At 39.3% G+C, this 25814-nt stretch overlaps 2 non-coding genes across 2 annotated transcripts; one reads left to right on the top strand and one right to left on the bottom strand.

Moving 5' to 3' along the window:
- Positions 1 to 15399: 15399 nt before the first annotated feature.
- Positions 15400 to 15507, bottom strand: LOC148548336 (small nucleolar RNA R71). The gene has a single exon (XR_015898061.1). It is a non-coding gene; the product is annotated as a small nucleolar RNA R71 (small nucleolar RNA).
- Positions 15508 to 24992: 9485 nt separating this feature from the next.
- On the top strand, positions 24993 to 25100 carry LOC148548335 (small nucleolar RNA R71). Its single transcript, XR_015898013.1, has one exon. It is a non-coding gene; the product is annotated as a small nucleolar RNA R71 (small nucleolar RNA).
- The last annotated feature ends 714 nt before the right edge of the window (positions 25101 to 25814 follow it).

Genomic DNA, 25814 nt, shown 5'->3' with positions numbered 1-25814 from the left:
GCTGGCGTTGAACGCCAGTTTGCGTTATCTAAACTTGGCCAAAGTATGGACTATTATACATTGCTGGAAAGCCCTGGATGTCTACTTTCCAACGCAATTGGAAGCGCGCCATTTCGAGTTCTGTAGCTCCAGAATATCCACTTTGAGTGCAGGGAGGTCAGAATCCAACAGCATCAGCAATCCTTCTTTAACCTCTGAATCTGATTTTTGCTCAAGTCCCTCAATTTCAGCCAGAAAATACCTGAAATCACAGAAAAACACACAAACTCATAGTAAAGTCCAGAAATGTGAATTTAACATAAAAACTAATGAAAATATCCCTAAAAGTAACTAGATCCTACTAAAAACATACTAAAAACAATGTCAAAAAGCGTATAAATTATCCGCTCATCAGTCCCAAACTAGGCACGTAAAGCCTTTGAGCAGCTTTAAACAGATTCTTAGGCTCCCGGTGTGTTGGATGTCAGAACAGATTCCAGGATCCCAAACCTTGCTTTTGCACCTGTCTTCTTGTTGATCATCATGATTCCATCCGGGTGGTTCAGCCTTAGAATTCTCATTGAGGTGTCCAAACAACTTCCTAGATCCATTCAGTTGAGCTTTACACCAACCCTTGCATTTAAACTTTGAGTATGCAACCATGTTGAACCTTGCTTGACAACTCCAACCACTAACCATCGTCCTCTTACTCTTAATACCACAAAGAGCTCTAAGTTGACCATCCGTCTCCAGTAGCCCATATTCAAGTGGAATTAGAAAGCTAAGGGATATGAATTTTACCCACTTGAATGTTGTGAAGGATAATGGCAACTTAGGGGGAGGGGTCTCCAATAACTTTGGCAAGGTGATTCCAAGCTCCACTCCCTTGTGCTCTTTGACAACTTCCACCTCTTTGCAAGCTTCTTCAATTTCAACCTCTTCCTCTTGGTAGCTTTCTTCCAATTCAATCTCTTCTTCATTGCTTACCGAGGGCATGGGAGGCTGTGCTTCTTCTTCTTTAATCTCCATCTCTTGATCGACCTCTTCCAAGTTCTTAATCATGATATGCCTTGGAGGTTGTACACCCTCCTCAGCATCAATTTCAATCACCTTGGAAGGAGGTTCTGTAACCTGACTTTCCCATGCAGGTTCAGCATCTCCTAAGTCTGCAACCACTTCTTCTTCTTCTTCGATAATTACAGCTTCCTCCACTTGTTCCAGTACAAAGTCATGCTCCGTACTGTCCACTGGAGTTTCTAATATCTCCTTCATGCTACGTTCTTCATTAGATTGCCCACATGAAGCCACAGGAGCACCTTGAGTGTCCGAGCGTCGGGAACCTAATTGACTTATCGCTTGATTTAGTTGATATAGAGTTGCATGAATTTGGTCCGCTGCTTCCTTGAGATGATCCCTTGATTTTTCCTTCACTAATTCTTCAACCACTCCTTCGACTTCAAGGGTTTTTACTACCTTCACCTTTAGGGCCTCGTCTAGCTCCTTATGAAGTATGGATTCGCAAAGATGATCCCTTCTCTCTTGTTCCATGTCAATAGCATCATTGAGATCATGTTGCTCTTGGATTGATGGATGTGGGTGCTCTTCCATGGATGGTGGTGATGGGATGGAGAGATCATTCTGTGGTTGACAAGGAGGTGCACTAGAGCTTGAGAGTTGATTGTTGAAGGTCTTTGGTGGTCTGATTTGGGCGAAGAGAGCTTGTATAGTAGAGTTTAGATCGGCAAGTACTTTCTCCATGGAGGTTTGGGGTGGATAGGAGGGTTCATTTGGTTCATAGGGTGGTTGGTATGGTGGATACGGGTTAGGGTCATATGGAGGTGAATGGTTGTAGGTGGCTTGTGAGTATGGTGGTTCAAAGCTGTGTTGAGGAGAGGGTTTATAGGCATATGGTGGTGGTTGTTGATAGTCCATTGGAGGTGGTTGTTGCCATGAGGGTTGATCAAATCATTGTGGCTCCTCCCATCTTTGATTGTTCTAACCTTGATGCCTGTTCTCATTGTAATTTCTTCTTCCTGCAACAAAATTGTAACCAGACTCATAGCCAAAGGGGTGAGAGTTCATAAAAGCAAATAAAAATTAAAAACAAAAATAAAAATAAATTTAAATTAAAAGGTTATTTAAATTTTGAATTTGAAAATTAAATTTTGAATTTTGAATTTGAAATTTTGAAATTTGAAATTTTGAAATTTTAAATTTTTAAATTTTTGAAATTTGAATTTTTTGAAATTTGAAAATTGAAAATTTTTAAATTTGAATATTGAAAATTGATTTTTTTTGAAATAAGATAAGATAAGATAAAAATTTTAAAATAAAAACCAATAACCTCTTAATTTACGAAAAAGCAAAAATAAAAACAAAAATAAAAACAAATAAACAAGCAAAAAGAAAATATTTACAACAACCAATAATAAGGCACACGTTTGCAATTCCCCGGCAACGGCGCCATTTTGATGAGAGAAAATTTTGCGTGGTCTAGAAATTTGCGGATAAATCCTCGTTGCAAGTATAGTTTCTAAACCTTCAAAAATCCCTTCGTACAAACGTTTTGGTTGTCACAAGTAACAAACCCCCTTGAAATTGATAACCGAGTATTCAAACCTCGGGTCGTCTTCTCAAGGAATTGCAGGGAGGTAAGTTCTTATTATTGGTTATGAGTTTGTAAATTGGGGTTTTGGAAGTAAGGAGGGAATATGTTATATGACAAGTAAAATAAAATAATAATAATAAAATCTCTTGGCAAGGTATAAGAAATTAGAGGTCCTATCCTAGCTATCCTTATTAATGATGATGAAAATTGAGTCTTAATTCCACTTTGTTAACCTTTACTAAAGCAAAGGAAGGTCAAGGGACAAATTGGTTTGATCTTCGAATCCTATTTATTTCCTAAGAAAAGATTGGGATTATTGAAGTTCAATTCAATTGGCAAGATAATAATTATCAATTATGCTGTTGCATTGGATAACTCCTGAGTTACTGATTTCTTAACCAAAACCAAAAGGGAGAAAGTAATTCTACTAGAATAAAAATGCCTTCAGATGGGAAGCAATAATCATGTAAATAAAAGAAAGCAATAATAACTGAAATACCTCAAATAACATTAATTCAAAGAGTAATCTGTACAACATAGAAGAATTCATAAATAAAATTGGGAAAATAATAAAAAGAACATTAAACCTGGGATTGAAAGTCACTCCTAAAACTAAGAGAAATCCTAAATCCTAATCCTAAGAGAGAGGAGAGAACCTCTCTCTCTAAAAACTACATCTACTCCTAAAGTTGTGAATATGAAAGCTTTTCTTTTTTGAATGGATGCAATCCCTCTACTTTATAGCCTCTAATCTGTGTCTTCTGGGCCGAGAACTGGGTTAGAAACAGCCCAGAATTCGCTGGTTGCGAATTCAAACACGCTGATTTTCGTCACTGCGATGCATCTGCATGGAGCACGCGGTCGTGTCGCCTAGCATTAGAGCAGCTATGGTATATTATATATTAAATCGAAGCCCTGGACGTTAGCTTTCCAACGCAACTAGAACCGCGTCGTTTGGATCTCTATGGCTAAAGTTATAGCCGTTTGAGTGAAAAGAGGTCGGGCTTGACAGCTTAGCAATTTCTCCAACTTCTTGTATTCCTTCCACTTTTGCATGCTTCCTTTCCATCCTCTGAGCCATTCCTGTCCTATAATCTCTGAAAGCACTTAACACACATATCAATGCATCTAATGGTAATAAGAGAGGATTAATAATAAGCAAATATAAGATCAAAGAAGCATGTTTTCAATCATAGCACAAAATCAGGAAGGAGTTGTAAAATCATGCAAATAGTATGAATAAGTGGGTAGAGAGTTGATAAAATCCACTCAATTGAGCACAAGATAAACCATAAAATAGTGGTTTATCAGCGAACCAATTTTAAAGTTGGTGCGCCCTGCTTCTGTCCTTCTCTTACCTTCTTTCTTGTTTCTTTCTTCTTCTTTCTCCATCACCAATCTTCTCTTCTTACTCTTCCACAACCCACCACCACTGTCTCGGGCTACTCGCCGGCGACCACCACCATCTCCGGTGGCCCTACATCTTCTCTCTCTCTTTCTCATTTTCATAAAAAGAAAACTCCACCTTGTTCTTTTACACTTCTCGAGGTTCTACTTCTTCTATATCTCATCTCTTACTCTCTTTGCATAATCTCTTTTTCTAGTTAGATGTTTCTTGTTGATTGGTGTGGGAAATCGTGATTCACACTTTTCACAACTCTGCACAACTAACCAGCAAGTGCATTGGGTCGTCCAAGTAATAAAGCTTACGTGAGTAAGGGTCGATCCCACAGAGATTGTCGGCTTGAAGCAAGCTATGGTCATCCTTGTAAATCTCAGTCAGGCGGATTCAAATGGTTATGAGGTTTTGATAATTAAAAGATAAATAAAACATAAAATAAAATAAAGTTACTTATATAATTCATTAGTGGGAATTTCAGATAAGCGTCTGGAGATGCTTTGTTGCTTCTGAACCTCTGCTTTCCTATTGCCTTCTTCCAACCATGCGTGCTCCCTTCCATGGCAAGTTGTAGGATCCTCTCAGTAAAAATGGTCCTCTACAGTTTCTGCACGGCTAATTAACCGTCGGATTTCTCGTCTCGAATGAAAAATACCAGGCACAGCTACCACATGGCTAATCATCTGTTGGTTCCCGCTAGCGTCGGAATAGAATCCATTGATCCTTTTGCACACTGTCACTGTGCCCAACATTCGCAGGTTTGAAGCTCGTCACAGTCATCCCTTCCCAGATCCTACTCGGAATACCACAGACAAGGTTTAGACTTTCCGGATCCTAGGAATGCTGCCAATTGGTTCTAGCCTATACCACGAAGATACTAATCTCACGGACTCGGTCTGTGTATTAGATATCCAAGAGAATATACTCCAGCTGTCGTCCAATGACTACGTTGAGCATCATGTAGACCGCTTTGTGGTTGTCAGGCACGCGATCTTTGCTAAGCGAGTAACAAAGATTGGGTGATTGTCATAAGTCACCCCTTCATTCTGACTTAACTGAATTAAGTACGAGAGTATATCGTGGAGAAGAAGTAGGCGTGAATTGAATAGAAAATAGTAGTAATTGCATTACTTCATGAAGAGCAGCAGAGCTCCACACCTTAATCTATGGGGTGTAGAAACTCCACCGTAGAAAATACATAAGTGAAAATAGTCTAGGCATGGCCGTGAGGCCAGCCTCTCAAAACGTGAACAATGGTCCAAAGATGATCAAAAGATCAAAAGTGATCAGAAGATATATAATAAATCTCTAAAAGTAGTTTTTATACTAAACTAGTAACCTAGGGTTACAGAAAATGAGTAACTAAGTGTAGATAGTACAGAAATCCACATCCGAGGCCCACTTGGCGTGTGCTTGGGCTGAGCATTGAAGCGTTTTTGTGCATAGGCTGTTCTTGGAGTTAAACGCCAGCTTTGGTGCCAGTTTGGGCATTTAACTCCAATTCTGGTGCCAGTTTGGGCGTTTTACACCAGAAAGTTTTAGGTTGGCTTTGAGCGCTAGTTTGGGCCATCAAATATCCGGTAAAGTATGGATTATTATTATTGCTAGAAAGCCCAAGATGTCTACTTTTCAACGCAATTGAGAGCGCGCCAATTGGGTTTCTGTAGCTCCAGAAAATCCACTTCAAGTGTAGGAGGGTCAGAATCCAACAGCATCTGCAGTCCTTTTTCAGCCTCTAAATCAGATTTTTGCTCAGGTCCCTCAATTTGAGCCAGAAAATACCTGAAATCACAGAAAAACACACAAACTCATAGTAAAGTCCAGAAATGTGATTTTTTCATAAAAAATAATAAAAATATAATAAAAAGTAACTAAAACATACTGAAAACTATGTAAAAATAATGCCAAAAAGGGTATAAATTATCCGCTCATCATTGATTCAGTTATTTTCTCTTTTAGTTGCATGATTATACTACTTGCTTTTTGTTTGTTTACTTTTTTTCCTTTTTCTTTTTCTTTTTCTTTTTCTTGCTTTTCCGTGGATGTTGAATTTGAGTTTTAGTTTGCTTTAATAGATCTTCTTGTTGTCTTTCATTATCTTTGTCAGTAGGTGATGCTGTGTGATGATTGATATTTCATTTTGGGCTTCTAATTGGTTGAGTATCTCATAATTGCTCATTGCTTGATAACTGCACACCAAGTATTCGAGGAAATGCACGAATGCCATTTTGGTTATTTTAGTCGTATACCTTCAATTTGGTGCTCCCTCCTCACTCACTTGCTCTCTTCTAAGTGCATTGAGTCCACTTTGCTTTATGCTTGCTACTTAGATACTCATTGAACATGACTTGCTCTTTGTTATGGATGTTTGAGATTATTCTTCTCATGCCATATTGCATGCTTTACTCCCTCTTGCATCCCATGCAAAATGTTGTGACCCATGCCTCTATGATCACTTTGTTGCACTATTTCTTTTGGGCACTACCTTTCACTTACATGTTTTTGTTGAGATGATTCTTTGGGTTTAATGCTTTCCCTCTTTCCCTTCTTTTTTCAAGATGGCCACCAAGAAAGGCAAGGAGAAAGTTTCAAGGAAACCATCGACAAAGAGGGCACCCCAAAAGTCAAACTCCAAGGTGCACCCTACATTAGGAGCCAAACCCCTATCTAAAAAGGCGAAGGTACCCTCTTTTATTGATGAAAAATATAAGAGCAAACCGGCAAAGGATTCTTCAAGGTTCTCCAACCGCTTCTGTGAACTTGTGTTCCCTGCCATGGTTGAAAGGAACAATCATGCTGAGCATCTACTCGCTCTGCCGGACAAGGTTGCTCATTGTATTCTACCTCGCATTGAACGGCGAGGAGGGGAGTTTCTTCTGAGAAAACCACAGGAGGTCAACCTCTCATGGGTGGTAGAATTCTACACTAACTACCATCTTCCCTCTCTTCAATCGGTATACGTGCGCCTAAAGCAAGTCCCAGTTTTAGAAGAGGTTATTCAGCAAGTGCTTAATGTCTTACCGGTACCAAGTGACATGGATGGTTACCAAGAGGTCTTACGTCAGTGAGAAGAGTTTGGGTTTGATTGGGACTCGATCCTCCGAGTCATTGCTGAACCAGAGACATTTTGGACCCAAGGTCGACTCCAAATGCGACCTAAGTGCATTGACGCACGTTCCCTCACTGTAGAAGCTAGAGCTTGGGCCCAAATCCTATCCCACTATGTGATACCTAGCACCCACAAGTCGTCCTTCATGGTGGATCTCGCCTTGCTTGTTTAGTGTGTTCTCATGGAGAGACCGGTGAACATTCCGCTTCTTATCCAGCAAGCGATTGGTTAAGTCCACGCCCGGGGTAATTTTCCATTTCCAGCATTGGTATTTGATTTAGTTGCTGCTGCAGGTGTTCCTTGGGAAGCCATGGACATGAAGGCTATAATTCTGGCTAAGGGCGATGTGGTCCCAAGCAGAAAATATTTACAGCTTCCTATGAACAACCCAAGCCTTGACATAGCCCCCCCCCCACCTACTATTCCTTCCACCTTATTGTCACCACCACGGCAAGGATCCACCCATCAAAGGATAGAAGATCTACACCGAAAGATTGATAGATATGAACGGTGTAACTAACGCCGATACACTTACATCAAGAAGCTTCTACGTTGTGTTACCCCTGCATGGAGGAACCCGAAATTTTCGCATCCATCTCAAACCCAAGTGACGGGAGCTCTGATGAAGGGGATAGTGAAGGTTCCGATCCCGACCGCCCTTTGCACATTGTTGGTAGCACGGAGGACCATGCTAAATTCTAAGTGTGGGGAGGTCATTCGACCGATCTCCATGGGTAACAATCTCTTCCCTTCAACACCCATGGATTTATCTTTTTCTTAGTAGTTAGTACATTGCATGTGTAGTTAGTCTTTCTTGTAAATACCCTTTGCATGATAGTTACTCTCTATAGAGTTACTTAGTCAAAATAATGACTTCTTCCCCAAGAAACCGTAATTTCAGGGTACCCTACCAATTTTGAAAAAAAAATTTGCGGTAAACTTGCTTCAAGAATGTATTTTGGAACATAGTAATTGAGCGAAGGACATAAGCATGTGAGTTTTGAGCCTATTGTGTGGTTATATCTTCTAACCACTATTTTCCATTCTTGTGCGCATTATTCTCTCTCTATGACTGTAATCCTTGCTTTGTCTGATTCTATATGTCCGTTACTTTGTGTATGAATGCATTTACATGATTGAGGCCATCATTTCAATAGTCACTTTTCCCAAACGGCCTTAACCCTTTTATCTACCATTGCTAACCAATTTTGAGCCCATGATAAACCCTTTTTGTTCTTAAATAGAGCACATCAATAACCCTAAGTAAAAAACAATGAATGCCCCTAGATTTGGATCCTTGATTAGCTTAGGTAAGTGAAGGTGTGTATCATTCAAATGGGAGGGTGTACTTGGGAACTTGAGTAGATGTAAAGGTGTGTATTTGTAGTTGTAATCGGAAATTTTGGGAATTGGAAACATACTCATGTATTGAATGATTGAACCATATGCATTGAAACTTTTGTACATGAAACCCCAAGAGAAAGGGGACCAAAAAGAAAAATTTTATGTGTATATATGAGAATGTAAGAAAAAGAAATAAAAAAAATAGAAGAAACAAAAATATGAAAAAAAAAAGAGAAAGCAAAGAAAGGGGACAAAAATGCCCCAAGACAAAGTAATAATAACAATGCATATGGGATGTGAATTGCAAAGAATGCGTGAGTATGCGAAAAAGTGAAACCCATAGGTAGCTAGGTATTGTATTATAGTTGTATATGTTGTTCTATGTGTCTGGTGGGATCTTAGGTTAATCAAGGATTCAAATTTCAAGCTAACTTGATCATATGCATCCTTACTTTCACCCTAGCCCTGTTACAACCCATGAATAAGACCTCATGATACTTGTATACATGCATTAAGTAATTGTTGATTGTTAGATGAAAGACAAATCTTGGAAAGCATGATTAGGAGAGGATTGAGTGACGAACCCTATACACTCGAGCGAATAGAGCGGATACACTTCCGGTGAGGGTTCGATGCTCAACTCCTTGATTCCGGCTTTCACAAGCGTTCATCTAGGAAGTTATATGCGCTTCACAGTAATATTCAAATTGGTAGGATTTATTAACTACATATCATTTTCGCCCCGTATGCTTATATGTGTTCATGGAGGATAGATTTACCCTTGACCAATTAGGTAGATGATTTTACATTAGTTGCATGCATTCATCTAGGTAATTTGCACTTCATAAACCATTTCTTACCATGATCTTTGGTCTTTTTATTTTTAAGCATGATGACATGCTTGGTTTAAGTGTGGGGGGATTTGATAAATGGTGTGCGAAATCGTGATCATTCCATTCCTTGGTAACGGCGCTAAAAACTCAATACGCACGTTCATGATCTTATATCTGTTTCACAACTTCGTACAACTAACCAGCAAGTGCACTGGGTCGTCTAAGTAATAAACCTTATGTGAGTAAGGGTCGATCCCACGGAGATTGTCAGCTTGAAGCAAGCTAAAGTCACCTTGTAAATCTCAGTCAGGCGGATTCAAATGTATTAAGAGATTATAGTGGATGAAAATAAATAAAATATAAAATAGGATAGTGGTACTTATGTAATTCATTGATGAGAATTTCAGATAAGCGTATAGAGATGCTTTCGTTCCTCTGATCTCTGCTTTCCTACTGTCTTCATCCAATCAATCCTACTCATTTCCATGGCAAGCTTTATGTAGGGAATCACTGTTGTCAATGGCCACATCCCATCCTCCTGTGAAAATGGTCCAATGCGCTGTCACTGCATGGCTAATCATCTGTCGGTTCTCGATCATACTGGAATAGGATTTACTATCCTTTTGCGTCTGTCACTACGCCCAACACTCGCAAGTTTGAAGTTCGTCACAACCATCCCTTCCCAGATCCTACTCGGAATACCACAGACAAGGTTTAGACTTTTCGGATCTCAGGAATGGCTATCCATGGGTTCTAACTTATACCACGAAGACGCTAATAACTCGGACTCGGTCGCCTGTATTAGATATCCAAGAGTTATCCATTCAATCTAAAGTAGAACGGAAGTGGTTGTCAGGCACGCATTCATGAGTTGAGAATGATGATGACTGTCACGATCATCACATCCATCACATTGAAGTGCGAATGAATATCTTAGAAGCAAAATAAGTTGAATTGAATAGAAAAATAGTAGTACTTTGCATTAATCTTTGAGGAACAGCAGAGCTCCACACCTTAATCTATGGTGTGTAGAAACTCTACCGTTGAAAAATACATAAGTGAAAGGTTCAGGCATGGCCAAATGGCCAGCCCCCATGATCAAAGAACTAAGCGTCCCAAGATGAAAATACAATAGTAAAAAGTCCTATTTATAAAAACTAGTTACTAGGGTTTACAGAGATAAGTAATTGATGCAGAAATCCACTTCTGGGGCCCACTTGGTGTGTGCTTGGGCTGAGCTTAAAATTTACACGTGGAGAGGTCATTCTTGGAGTTGAACGCCAGTTTGTAACGTGTTTCTGGAGTTGAACTCCACTTTGCAACTTATTTCTGGCGCTGAACGCCAGACTGCAACATGGAGCCGGTGTTGAACACCATTTTACGTCGTCAATCCTTATTTAAAGTATGGACTATTATATATTGATGGAAATCCCTGGATGTCTAATTTTCAACGCAATTGGAAGCATGCCATTTGGAGTTCTGTAGCTCCAGAAAATCCACTTTGAGTGCAGGGAGGTCAGAATCCAACAGCATCTGCAGTCCTTCTTCAACCTTTGAATCTGATTTTTGCTCAAATCCCTCAATTTCAGCCAGAAAATACCTGAAATCACAGAAAAACACACAAACTCATAGTAAAGTCCAGAAATGTGAATTTAGCATAAAAACTAATAAAAACATCCCTAAAAGTAACTAGATCCTACTAAAAATATACTAAAAATAATGCCAAAAAGCGTATAAATTATCCGCTCATCACAACACCAAACTTAAATTGTTGCTTGTTGATGAGCGGATAATTTATACGCTTTTTGACATTGTTTTTAGTATGTTTTTAGTAGGATCTAGTTACTTTTAGGGATGTTTTCATTAGTTTTTATGTTAAATTCACATTTCTGGACTTTACTATGAGTTTGTGTGTTTTTCTGTGATTTCAGGTATTTTCTGACTGAAATTGAGGGACTTGAGCAGAAATCAGATTCAGAGGTTGAAAAAGGACTGCTGATGCTGTTGGATTCTGACCTCCCTGCACTCAAAGTGGATTTTCTGGAGCTACAGAACTCGAAATGGCGCGCTTCCAATTGCGTTGGAAAGTAGACATCCAGGGCTTTCCAGAAATATATAATAGTCCATACTTTGGCCAAGAATAGACGACGTAAACTGGCGTTCAATGCCAGCCTTCTGCCCAAATCTGGCGTCCAGCGCCAGAAAAGGATCCAAAACCAGAGTTGAACGCCCAAACTGGCACAGGAACTGGCGTTCAACTCCACAAATGGCCTCTGCACGTGTAACACTCAAGCCCAAGCCCAAGCACACACCAAGTGGGCCCCGGAAGTGGATTTGTACATCAATTACTTACTCATGTAAACCCTAGTAGCTAGTTTATTATAAATAGGACCTCTTACTATTGTATGAGATATCTTTGGACGCCTGGTTCTTAGATCAGAGGGGCTGGCCTCTCGGCCATGCCTGGACCTTCCACTTATGTAATTTTAACGGTAGAGTTTCTACACTCCATAGATTAAGGTGTGGAGCTCTGCTGTTCCTCAAAGATTAATGCAAAGTACTACTGTTTTCTATTCAATTCTTCTTATTTCGCTTCTAAGATATCCATTCGCACCCAAGAACGTGATGAAGGTGATGATTATGTGTGACGCTCATCATCCTTCTCCCTTATGAACGCGTGCCTGACAAACACTTCTGTTCTACATGAAATAAGCTAGAATGAGTATCTCTTAGATCTCCTAACCAGAATCTTCGTGGCGTAAGCTAGAATGATGGCGGCATTCAAGAGAATCCGGAAGGTCTAAACCTTGTCTGTGGTATTCCGAGTAGGATTCAATGATTGAATGACTGTGACGAGCTCCTAACTCGCGATTGCAGGGCGTTAGTGACAGACGCAAAAGGATAGTAAATCCTATTCCAGCATGATCGAGAACCGACAGATGAATAGCCGTGCCGTGACAGGGTGCGTGAGCATATTATTCACTGAGAGGATAAGATGAAGCCATTGGCAAGGGTGATGCCTCCAGACGATTAGCCGTGCCGTGACAGGGCATTGGATCATTTTCCCGAGAGATGACCGAAAGTAGCCATTGACAGTGGTGATGTATCACATAAAGCCAGCCATGGAAAGGAGTAAGACTGATTGGATGAAGATAGCAGGAAAGCAGAGGTTCAGAGGAACGAAAAGCATCTCCATTCTCTTATCTGAAATTCTCACCAATGAATTACATAAGTATCTCTATCCCTATTCTATTATTAAATTTCGAAAACTCCATTATCACTTTATATCCGCCTGACTGAGATTTACAAGGTGACCATAGCTTGCTTCATACCAACAATCTCCGTGGGATTCGACCCTTACTCACGTAAGGTATTACTTGGACGACCCAGTGCACTTGCTGGTTAGTTGTATCGAAGTTGTGTCAACTATAAATTAAGATCAAAGCACCAAGCTTTGGAGCCATTACCCGGGATTGTTCGAGCCTGGACAACACAATTTCGTGCACCAAGTTTTTGGCGCCGTTGCCGGGGATTGTTTGAGTTTGGACAACTGACGGTTCATCTTGTTGCTCAGATTAGGTAATTTTCTTTTTATTTTCTTTTCAAAAAAATTTTTCAAAAATATTTTCAAAATTTTCTCATCTGTTTTCGAAAAAAAAATAATAAAAATAAATAAAAATGTTTTCAAAAATAAATTATTCTATGGCTTCAGAATTTTTAAGAATGAATTCTAGTGTTTCATGAAGCATGTTGGAGCCTGGCTGGCTGTAAAGCCATGTCTCAATCCTTATACTCAAGAGAAGAGCTTCTTTGTCTTTCTTAGCCAATTGGCTGTTGAATGCAAGGAATGTCAGGCGTGTCATGTCTGAGTTACATACTAAAGCTTGGCTGGCTATTAAGCCATGCCTGACCCTTTGATTGGAGATTTAGAGCATAAGATTCCTGGAATTCATATTAAAAAATTTTTTGAATCCTTATTTTTCTTTTTTTTTAAATAATTTTCGAAAAATATAAGTTAAAAATCCAAAAAAATCATAAAATCATAAAAATCAAAAATATTTTGTGTTTCTTGTTTGAGTCTTGAGTCATATCATAAGTTTGGTGTCACTTGCATATGCATCTTGCATTTTTTCGAAAATATCATGCATTCATAGTGTTCTTCATGATCTTCAAGTTGTTCTTGGTAAGTCTTCTTGTTTGATCTTGATGATTTTTTGTTTTGTGTCTTTTCATGTTTATCATATGCATTCTTGAATTCTTAGTGCGTAAGCATTAAAGAATTCTAAGTTTGGTGTCTTGCATGTTTTCTTTGCATTAAAAATTTTTCAAAAATATGTTTTTGATGTTCATCATGTTCTTCATAGTGTTCTTGGTGTTCATCTTGACATTCATAGCATTCATGCATGCATTCATTGTTTTGATCTAAAAATTTCATGCATTGCATCCTTTTAGTGTTTTTCTCTTGCATCATAAAAATTCAAAAATCAAAAAAATATCTTTCCCTTTTTCTCTCCTCAAATTCGAAAATTTGGATTGACTTTTTCAAAAATTTTTAAAATCAAATTGTTTCTTATGAGTCAAATCAAATTTTCAATTTGAAAATCTTATCTTTTTCAAAATCTTTTTCAAAAATCAAATCTTTTTCAAAATTCTTAGTTATTTTCGAAAATTCCAAAAATATTTTTCAAAAATTTTTTTCTTATTTTTGTATTAAATTTTCGAAAATAACATAAACAATTAATGTTTTGATTCAAAAATTTGAAGTTTGTTACTTGCTTGTTAAGAAAGATTCAAACTTTAAGTTCTAGAATCATATCTTGTGATTTCTTATGAATCAAGTCATTAATTGTGATTTTAAAAATCAAATATTTTTCAAAAACTAATTTCTATCATATCTTTTCAAAAAAAAAAAAAATATCTTCTTATCTTATCTTTTTCAAAATTTGATTTCAAAATATCTTCTCTAACTTCCCAACTTCTTATCTTTTCAAAATTTGTTTCAACTAACTAACTAACTTTTTGTTTGTTTCTTAACTTTTTCAAAACCTCCTAACTAACTCTCTCTCTCTCATTTTCGAAAATATCTTCCTTCTTTTTCAAAAATATCTTTTCAAAATATCTTTTCTAACTTCCTAACTTCCTATCTTTTCAAAATTTGTTTCAACTAACTAACTAACTTTTTGTTTGTTTCTTAACTTTTTCAAAACCACCTAACTAACTCTCTCTCTCAATTTTCGAAAATATCTTCCCTCTTTTTCAAAAATTTCTTTTTAATTAACTAATTATTTTTATTTTTTATTTTTGAAAAAAAAAATTTTCGAAAAATACTAACTAATTTTCAAAAACCAATTTTCAAAAATCACTAACTCTTTTTCAAAATAATTTTCGAAAATTATTCCTCCCCCATCTCATTCTATTTATTCATTCATATCCTAACATCTCATCTCACATTCCAATCCTCACAGTTGTGTTTCTTCCTTTACATCACATCCTTTATCTCCCCCTCTTCTTCTACTTACAAAGGGATCCCTATACGGTGGTATAAAGGATCTCTATTATTATTATCATTTTTCTGGCCATTCTTCCTTGTCATATGAGCAGGAGCAAGGATAAGAACATTCTTGTGGAAGCAGATCCAGAACCTGAAAGGACTCTGAAGAAAAAATTAAGAGAAGCTAAAATACAACAATCCAGAGATAATCTTTCAGAAATTTTCGAACAGGCAGAGGAGATGGCAGCCGAAAATAATAATAATGCAAGGAGGATGCTTGGTGACTTTACTGCACCTAATTCCAATTTACATGGAAGAAGCATCTCTATTCCTGCCATTGGAGCAAACAACTTTGAGCTGAAACCTCAATTAGTTTCTCTGATGCAGCAGAACTACAAGTTTCATGGACTTCCATATGAAGATCCTTTTCAGTTCTTAACTGAATTCTTGCAGATATGTGATACTGTTAAGACTAATGGAATAGATCCTGAAGTCTATAGGCTCATGCTTTTCCCTTTTGCTGTAAGAGACAGAGCTAGATTATGGTTGGATTCTCAACCTAAAGACAGCCTGAACTCTTGGGATAAGCTGGTCACGGCTTTCTTAGCCAAGTACTTTCCTCCTCAAAAGCTGAGCAAGCTTAGAGCGGATGTTCAAACCTTCAGACAGAAAGAAGGTGAATCCCTCTATGAAGCTTGGGAAAGATACAAACAGTTGACCAAAAAGTGTCCTTCTGACATGCTTTCAGAATGGACCATCCTGGATATATTCTATGATGGTTTATCTGAGCTATCAAAGATGTCACTGGACACTTCTGCAGGTGGATCCATTCACCTAAAGAAAACGCCTGCAGAAGCTCAAGAACTCATTGACATGGTTGCTAATAACCAGTTCATGTACACTTCTGAAAGGAATCCTGTGAATAATGGGACGCCTATGAAGAAGGGAGTTCTTGAGGTTGATACTCTGAATGCCATATTGGCTCAGAACAAAATATTGACTCAGCAAGTCAATATGATTTCTCAGAGTCTGCATGGAATGCAAGCTGCATCCAACAGTACTCAAGAGGCATCTTCTGAAGAAGAAGCCTATGATCCTGAGAACCCTGCAATAGCAGAGGTAAATTATTTAGGTGAACCTTATGGAAACACCTATAACTCAACATGGAGAAATCATCCAAATTTCTCATGGAAGGATCAAAAGCCCCAACAAGGCTTTAATAATGGTGGAAGAAACAGGTTTAGCAATAGCAAGCCTTTTCCATCATCAACTCAGCAACAGACAGAGAACTCTGAACAAAATGCTTCTAATTTAGCAAATCTAGTCTCTGATCTATCTAAGGCCACTGTAAGTTTCATGAATGAAACAAGGTCTTCCATTAGAAATCTGGAAGCACAAGTGGGCCAGCTGAGTAAAAGGATCACTGAAATCCCTCCTAGTACTCTCCCAAGCAATACAGAAGAGAACCCAAAAGGAGAGTGCAAGGCCATTGACATAAGTGCCCTGGCCGAACCTGTGAGGAGAGGAGAGGACGTGAATCCCAAGGAGGAAGACCTCCTGGGACGTCCAGTGATCAATAAGGAGCTTCCCTCTGGGAAACCAAAGGACTCTGAGGCTCATCTAGAGACCATAGAGATTCCATTGAACCTCCTTATGCCCTTCATGAGCTCTGATGAGTATTCCTCTTCTGAAGAGAATGAGGATGTCACTGAAGAGCAAACTGCCAAGTTTCTTGGTGCAATCATGAAGCTGAATGCCAAATTATTTGGCATTGATGCTTGGGAAGTTGAACCTCCCTTGTTCATCAATGAACTAAGTGATCTGGATCAACTGACATTGCCTCAGAAGAGACAGGATCCTGGAAAGTTCATAATCCCTTGTACCATAGGCACCATGATCTTTAAAGCTCTGTTTGACCTTGGTTCAGGGATAAACCTCATGCCCCTCTCTGTAATAGAGAAACTGGGAATCTATGGGGTGCAAGCTGCTAAAATCTCACTAGAGATGGCAGACAGCTCAAGAAAACAGGCTTATGGACAAGTAGAAGATGTATTAGTAAAGGTTGAGGGCCTTTACATACCTACTGATTTCATAGTCCTGGATACTGGAAAGGAAGAGGATGAATACATCATCCTAGGAAGACCTTTCCTGGCCACAGCAAGAGCTGTGATTGATGTTGACAGAGGTGAAATATTCCTTCAATGGAATGAGAATTCCCTTGTATTCAAAACTCAAGGATCTTCCTCTGCAACCATGGAGAGGAAGCAGGAAAAGCTTCTCTCCAAGCAGAGTCAACCAGAGCCCCCACAGTCAAACTCTAAGTTTGGTGTTGAACTCCCATATCCAAACTCTAAGTTTGGTGTTGGAGAGTTTCAACAAAGCTCTACACATCTGTGAGGCTCCATGAGAGCCCACTGTCAAGCTATTGACATTAAAGAAGCGCTTGTTGGGAGGCAACCCAATATTTATTTATCTAACTCTATTATTATTGTTTTTCATGTTTTCTTAGGATCATGATCATGTGGAGTCACAAAATAAATATAAAAATTGAAAACGGAATCAAAAACAGCAGAAGAAAAATCACACCCTGGAGGAGCATCTGTCTGGCGTTCAAACGCCAGAACAGAGCATAGTTCTGGCGCTGAACGCCCAGAATGGGAGCATCCTGGCGCTGAACGCCCAGAACAAGCATGGTTCTGGCATTCAACGCCAGAAATGGTAGCAAATGGGCGTTGAACGCCCAAAATGGGCACCAACCTGGCGCTGAACGCCCAGAGTTGTGTGCAAGGGCATTTTACATGCCTAAATTGGTGCAGGGATGTAAATGCCTTGACACCTCAAGATCTGTGGACCCCACAGGATCCCCACCTACCTCCACTCACTCTCTTCTCTCTTCTCAATCATCCTCTATTCCCAATAAACACTCATCCCTTCTGTCTTCCATTTACCACTCACATCCATACACCCACTACCTTCAAAATTCAACATCTCTCTCCCACCCAATCCCACCCATATGGCCGAATACACACTCCCATCCATCTCCTCCATATCTTCTTCTTCTTTCTTCTTTTGCTCGAGGGCGAGCAACATTCTAAGTTTGGTGTGGTAAAAAGCATAGCTTTTTTGTTTTTTCCATAACCATTGATGGCACCTAAGGCCAGAGAAGCCTCTAGAAAGAGGAAAGGGAAGACAAAAGCTTCCATCAAGGGTCTAAAGCTCAGTGGTAGAACATTTGACTGCAAATCAAGAGATCCCTGAGATACCTCAGGGGATACATTTTCTTCCACACAATTATTGGAAGCAACTAAGGGTGGAACATCAAGAGCACTCCATCATCCTTCATGAAATCAGAGAAGATCTAAAAGTAATGAAGGAGGAGCAACAGAGACAAGGAAGAGACATAGAAGAGCTCAAAGACATCACTAAGGTGGACTCATTCCTTGTTCTTACTTTCTCTGTTTTTTGTTTTCTATGTTATGTGCTTATCTATGTTTGTGTCTTCATTACATGATCATTAGTAGTTAGTAACTATGTCTTAAAGTTATAAATGTCCTATGAATCCATCACCTCTCTTAAATGAAAAATGTTTTAATTCAAAAGAACAAGAAGTACATGAGTTTCGAATTTATCCTTGAACTTAGTTTAATTATATTGATGTGGTGACAATGCTTCTTGTTTTCTGAATGTATGCTTGAACAGTGCATATGTCTTTTGAAGTTGTTGTTTAAGAATGTTAAATATGTTGGCTCTTGAAAGAATGATGACTAGGAGACATGTTATTTGATAATCTGAAAAATCATAAAAATGATTCTTGAAGCAAGAAAAAGCAGCAAAGAACAAAGCTTGCAGAAAAAAAAGGGGGCGAAAAAAGAATAGAAAAAAAAATAGAAAAAAAAAAAAGCAAGCAGAAAAAGCCAATAACCCTTAAAACCAAAAGGCAAGGGCAAATAAAAAGGATCCCAAGGCTTTGAGCATCAGTGGGTAGGAGGGCCTAAAGGAATAAAATCCTGGTCTAAGCGGCTAAACCAAGCTGTCCCTAACCATGTGCTTGTGGCGTGTAGGTGTCAAGTGAAAACTTGAGACTGAGCGGTTAAAGTCAAGGTCCAAAGCAAAAACAAAGAGTGTGCTTAAGAACCCTGGACACCTCTAATTGGGGACTTTAGCAAAGCTGAGTCACAATCTGAAAAGGTTCACCCAATTATGTGTCTGTGGCATTTATGTATCCGGTGGTAATACTGGAAAACAAAGTGCTTAGGGCCACGGCCAAGACTCATAAAGAAGCTGTGTTCAAGAATCATCATACTGAACTAGGAGAGTCAATAACACTATTCAAAATCTGAAGTCCCTATAGATGCCAATCATTCTGAACCTCAATGGATAAAGTGAGATGCCAAAACTATTCAAGAGGCAAAAAGCTATAAGTCCCGCTCATTTGATTGGAGCTATGTTTCATTGATAGTTTGGAATTTATAGTATATTCTCTTCTTTTTATCCTATTTGATTTCCAGTTGCTTGGGGACAAGCAACAATTTAAGTTTGGTGTTGTGATGAGCGGATAATTTATACGCTTTTTGACATTGTTTTTAGTATGTTTTTAGTAGGATCTAGTTACTTTTAGGGATGTTTTCATTAGTTTTTATGTTAAATTCACATTTCTGGACTTTACTATGAGTTTGTGTGTTTTTCTGTGATTTCAGGTATTTTCTGACTGAAATTGAGGGACTTGAGCAGAAATCAGATTCAGAGGTTGAAAAAGGACTGCTGATGCTGTTGGATTCTGACCTCCCTGCACTCAAAGTGGATTTTCTGGAGCTACAGAACTCGAAATGGCGCGCTTCCAATTGCGTTGGAAAGTAGACATCCAGGGCTTTCCAGAAATATATAATAGTCCATACTTTGGCGAAGAATTGACGACGTAAACTGGCGTTCAACGCCAGCCTTCTGCCCAAATCTGGCGTCCAGCGCCAGAAAAGGATCCAAAACCAGAGTTGAACGCCCAAACTGGCACAGGAACTGGCGTTCAACTCCACAAATGGCCTCTGCACGTGTAACACTCAAGCCCAAGCCCAAGCACACACCAAGTGGGCCCCGGAAGTGGATTTGTACATCAATTACTTACTCATGTAAACCCTAGTTGCTAGTTTATTATAAATAGGACCTCTTACTATTGTATGAGATATCTTTGGACGCCTGGTTCTTAGATCAGAGGGGCTGGCCTCTCGGCCATGCCTGGACCTTCCACTTATGTAATTTTAATGGTAGAGTTTCTACACTCCATAGATTAAGGTGTGGAGCTCTGCTGTTCCTCAAAGATTAATGCAAAGTACTACTGTTTTCTATTCAATTCTTCTTATTTCGCTTCTAAGATATCCATTCGCACCCAAGAACGTGATGAAGGTGATGATTATGTGTGACGCTCATCATCCTTCTCCCTTATGAACGCGTGCCTGACAAACACTTCTGTTCTACATGAAATAAGCTAGAATGAGTATCTCTTAGATCTCCTAACCAGAATCTTCGTGGCGTAAGCTAGAATGATGGCGGCATTCAAGAGAATCCGGAAGGTCTAAACCTTGTCTGTGGTATTCCGAGTAGGATTCAATGATTGAATGACTGTGACGAGCTCCTAACTCGCGATTGCAGGGCGTTAGTGACAGACGCAAAAGGATAGTAAATCCTATTCCAGCATGATCGAGAACCGACAGATGAATAGCCGTGCCGTGATAGGGTGCGTGAGCATATTATTCACTGAGAGGATAAGATGAAGCCATTGGCAAGGGTGATGCCTCCAGACGATTAGCCGTGCCGTGACAAGGCATTGGATCATTTTCCCGAGAGATGACCGAAAGTAGCCATTGACAGTGGTGATGTATCACATAAAGCCAGCCATGGAAAGGAGTAAGACTGATTGGATGAAGATAGCAGGAAAGCAGAGGTTCAGAGGAACGAAAAGCATCTCCATTCTCTTATCTGAAATTCTCACCAATGAATTACATAAGTATCTCTATCCCTATTCTATTATTAAATTTCGAAAACTCCATTATCACTTTATATCCGCCTGACTGAGATTTACAAGGTGACCATAGCTTGCTTCATACCAACAATCTCCGTGGGATTCGACCCTTACTCACGTAAGGTATTACTTGGACGACCCAGTGCACTTGCTGGTTAGTTGTATCGAAGTTGTGTCAACTATAAATTAAGATCAAAGCACCAAGCTTTGGAGCCATTACCCGGGATTGTTCGAGCCTGGACAACACAATTTCGTGCACCACTTGTCTCCAAGCAACTGAAAATCAAATAGGATAAAGAGAAGAGAATATACTATAAATTGCAAACTAATAATGAAACTTAGCTCCAATCAGATGAGCGGGACTTGTAGCTTTTTGCCTCTTGAATAGTTTTGGCATCTCACTTTATCCATTGAAGTTCAGAATGATTGGCATCTATAGGAACTCAGAGTTCAGATAGTGTTATTGATTCTCCTAGTTCATTATGTTGATTCTTGAACACAGCTACTTTATGAGTCTTGGCCGTGGCCCTAAGCACTTTGTTTTCCAGTATTACCACCGGATACATAAATGCCACAGACACATAATTGGGTGAACCTTTTCAGATTGTGACTCAGCTTTGCTAAAGTCCCCAATTAGAGGTGTCCAGGGTTCTTAAGCACACTCTTCTTTTACTTTAGACCTTGACTTTAACCGCTCAGTCTCAAATTTTCACTTGACACCTTCACGCCATAAGCACATGGTTAGGGACAGCTTGGTTTAGCCACTTAGGCCAGGATTTTTTTCCTTTAGGCCCTCCTATCCACTGATGCTCAAAGCCTTGGGATCCTTTTTATTTACCCTTGCCTTTTGGTTTTAAGGGCTACTGGCTTTTTGCTCTTGCATTTTGGTTTTAAGAGCTTTTGGCTTTTTCTGCTTGCTTTTTCTTTTTTTTTTCTCCTTTTTTTTCGCTATTTTTTTTCTCTTTTTTTTTTCGCAAGCTTTTGTATATTCACTGCTTTTTCTTGCTTCAAGAATCAATTTTATGATTTTTCAGATTATCAAATAACATTTCTCCTTTTCCTTATTCTTCAAGGGCCAACATATTTAATATTCTTAAACATCAAATTCAAAAGACATATGCACTATTCAAGCATTCATTCAGAAAACAAAAAGTGTTATCACCACATCAAAATAATTAAAATAGTTTCAAGGATGAATTCGAAACCATGTACTTCTTGTTCTTTTGTAATTAAAATATTTTTCATTCAAGAGAGGTGATGGATTCATATTCACTACTTTAAGGCATTGACACTTAAGTACTAATAATCATGTAATAAGACACAAACATAATTAAACATTTAACATAAAAAATGAAAAATAGAAAATTTAAGAACAAGGAATGAGTCCACCTTAGTGATGGTGGTGTTTTCTCCTTGAGGAACCAATGATGTCCTTGAGCTCTTCTATGTCTCTTCCTTGTCTTTGTTGCTCCTCCCTTATTGCTCTTTGATCTTCTCTAATTTCATGGAGGATGATGGAGTGATCTTGATGTTCCACCCTTAGTTGTCCCCAATAATTGTGTGGAGGAAAATGTATCCCCTGAGGTATCTCAGGGATCTCTTGATTTGCAGTCAAATGTTCTACCACTGAGCTATAGACCCTTGAGATGAATCTCTCCATCTCCTATGACTCGAAGGTGGAAGCTTTTGTCTTCCCTTTCCTCTTTCTAGAGGTTTCTCTGGCCTTAGGTGCCATCAATGGTTATGGAAAAACAAAAAAAGCTATGCTTTTACCACACCAAACTTAGAATGTTGCTCGCCCTCGAGCAAAAGAAGAAAGAATAGTAGAAGAAGAAGAAGATATGGAGGAGATGGAGGGATGTGTGTATTCAGCAATATGGGTGGGAAAGAGATTTTGAATTTTGAAGGTAGGTGGGGTGTATGGATGTGAGTGGTGAATGGAAAACAGAAGGGATGAATGTGAATGGAGAGATAGAGGGTGATATAGGATTATGAGGAGGGAAGGTGAGTGGAGGTATGTGGGGATCCTGTGGGATCCACAGATCCTGAGGTGATCCTGTGGGGTCCACAGATCCTGAGGTGTCAAGAATTTACATCCCTGCACCAATTAGGCATGTAAAATGCCTTTGCATGCATTTCTGGTGTTTAGATGCTGAAGTGATGCTTGTTTTGGGCGTTCAACGCCCATATGCAGCATATTTCTGGCGTTGAACGCCAGCTTCATGCTTGTTTCTGGCGTTCAGCGCCAGCTCCATGCTCTTTCTGGCGTTGAACGCCAGCCAGATGCTCCTTACTGGCGTTTAAACGCCAGTAAGCCCTTCCTCCAGGGTGTGCTATTTTCAATGATGTTTTTCATTCTATTTTCGATTTTTCAGTAGTTTTTGTGACACCACATGATCATCAACCTAATAAAACATGAAATCACATTGAGAAAATAAAATAAAAATGATTAAATAACATTGGGTTGCCTCCTAACAAGCACTTCTTTAATGTCAATAGCTTGACAATGGGCTCTCATGGAGCCACACAGATGATCAGGTCAATTTTATAGACTCCCAACACCAAACCTAGAGTTTGGATATGGGAGTTCAACACCAAACTTAGAGTTTGGTTGAGGCCTCCCAACACCAAACTTAGAGTTTGACTGTGGGGGCTTTGGTTGACTCTGTACTGAGAGAAGCTTTTCATGCTTCCTCTCCATGGTTACAGAAGGAGATCCTTGAGTTTTAAATACAAGGGAGTCCTCATTCAGTTGAAGGATCAATTCTCCTCTGTCTACATCAATCACAGCTCTTGCTATGGCTAGGAAGGGTCTTCCAAGAATGATGGATTCATCATCATCCTTCCCAGTATCCAGGATTATAAAATCAGCAGGGATGTAAAAGCCTTCAACCTTTACTAACATGTCCTCTACTAGTCCGTAAGCCTGCTTTCTTGAGTTGTCTGCCATCTCTAGTGAGATTCTGGCAGCTTGCACCTCAAAGATTCCTAGTTTCTCCATTACAGAGAGGGGCATGAGGTTTATCCCTGACCCAAGGTCACATAGAGCCTTTTCAAAGGTCATGGTGCCTATGGTACAAGGTATTAAGAACTTTCCAGGATCTTGTTTCTTCTGAAGCAATCTCAGTTGATCCAGATCACTCAGTTCATTGGTGAGCAAGGGAGGTTCATCTTCCCAAGTCTCATTACCAAATAATTTGGCATTCAGCTTCATGATTGCACCAAGGTACTTGGCAACTTGCTCTTCAGTGACATCTTCATTCTCTTCAGAAGAAGAATACTCATCAGAGCTCATGAATGGCATAAGAAGGTTCATTGGAATCTCTATGGTCTCAAGATGAGCCTCAAATTCCTTTGGTTCCTTAGAGGGGTACTCCTTGTTGATCACTGGACGTCCCAGGAGGTCTTCCTCACTGGGATTCACGTCCTCCTCCTCTTTTGTGGTTTAGGCCATGATGGTCATTTCAATGGCCTTGCACTCTCCTTTTGGATTTTCTTCTGTATTGCTTGGGAGAGTACTAGGAGGGGTTTCGTTGATCCTTTTACTCAGCTGGCCCACTTGTGCTTCCAGATTTCTAATGGAGGACCTTGTTTCATTCATGAAACTTAAAGTGGCCTAAGATAGATCAGAGACTATATTTGCCAAGCAAGATGGATTTAACTCAGAACTCTCTGTCTTTTGCTGAGTGGATGATGGAAAAGGCTTGCTATTGCTAAACCTGTTTCTTCCACCATTATTAAAGCCTTGTTGAGGCTTTTGTTGATCCTTCCATGAGAGATTTGGGTGATTTTTCCATGAGGGATTATAGGTGTTTCCATAGGGTTCACCCATGTAATTCACCTCTGCTATTGCAGGATTCTCAGGATCATAAGCTTCTTCCTCAGAAGATGCCTCTTGAGTACTGTTGGATGCAGCTTGCATTCCATTCAGACTTTGAGAAATCATATTGACTTGCTGAGTCAATATTTTATTTTGAGCCAATATGGCATTCAGGGTATCAATTTCAAGAACTCCCTTCTTCTGAGGCGTCCCATTACTCACAGGATTCTTCTTAGAAGTGTACATGAACTGGTTATTAGCAACCATGTCAATGAGTTCTTGAGCTTCTGCAGGCATTTTCTTTAGGTGAATAGATCCACCTGCAGAAGTATCCAATGACATCTTAGCTAATTCAGACAGACCATCATAGAATATATCCAGGATGGTCCATTCTGAAAGCATGTCAGAAGGACACTTTTTGGTCAGTTGCTTATATCTCTCCCAAGCTTCATAGAGGGATTCACCTTCTTTCTATCTGAAAGTTTGAACATCCACTCTAAGCTTACTCAGCTTTTGAGGAGGAAAGAACTTGGCTAAGAAAGCCGTGACCAGCTTATCCCAAGAGTTTAGGCTATCTTTGGTTTGAGAGTCCAACCATACTCTAGCTCTGTCTCTTACAGCAAACGGGAAAAGCATAAGCCTGTAGACCTCGGGATCAACCCCATTGGTCTTAACAGTATCACAGATCTACAAAAATTCAGTTAAGAACTGAAAAGGATCTTCAGATGGAAGTCCATGAAACTTGCAGTTCTGCTGCATCAGAGAAACTAATTGAGGTTTCAGCTCAAAATTGTTTGCTCCAATGGCAGGAATGGAGATGCTTCTTCCATGTAAATTGGAATTAGGTGCAGTAAAGTCACCAAGCATCCTCCTTGCATTATTATTATTTTCGGCTGCCATCTCCTCTTCCTGTTCGAAAATTCCTATAAGGTTGTCTCTAGATTATTGTATTTTAACTTCTTTTAATTTCCTTTTCAGAGTCCTTTCAGGTTCAGGATCTGCTTCAACAAGAATGTTCTTGTCCTTGCTCCTGCTCATATGACAAAGAAGGGAATAACAAAGAAAATATGGAATCCTCTATGTCACAGTATAGAGATTCCTTTGTGTGAGTAGAAGAAGAAAAGAATGTAATGTAAAGAAGAGAAGAGAAAAAAAAAACTCGAACACAGACAGGGAGGTGGTGTTCGAATTTTTGGGTGAAAGAGAAGTGTTAGTAGA

The sequence above is a fragment of the Arachis ipaensis genome, chromosome B8 (genome assembly GCF_059453495.1).
Source record: "Arachis ipaensis isolate K30076 ecotype BB chromosome B8, ASM5945349v1, whole genome shotgun sequence".
Classification (NCBI taxonomy): Eukaryota; Viridiplantae; Streptophyta; class Magnoliopsida; order Fabales; family Fabaceae; genus Arachis; species Arachis ipaensis.
The sequence above is the reverse complement of the archived record's forward strand: the minus strand, read 5'-3'. Positions and strand labels throughout refer to the sequence as shown.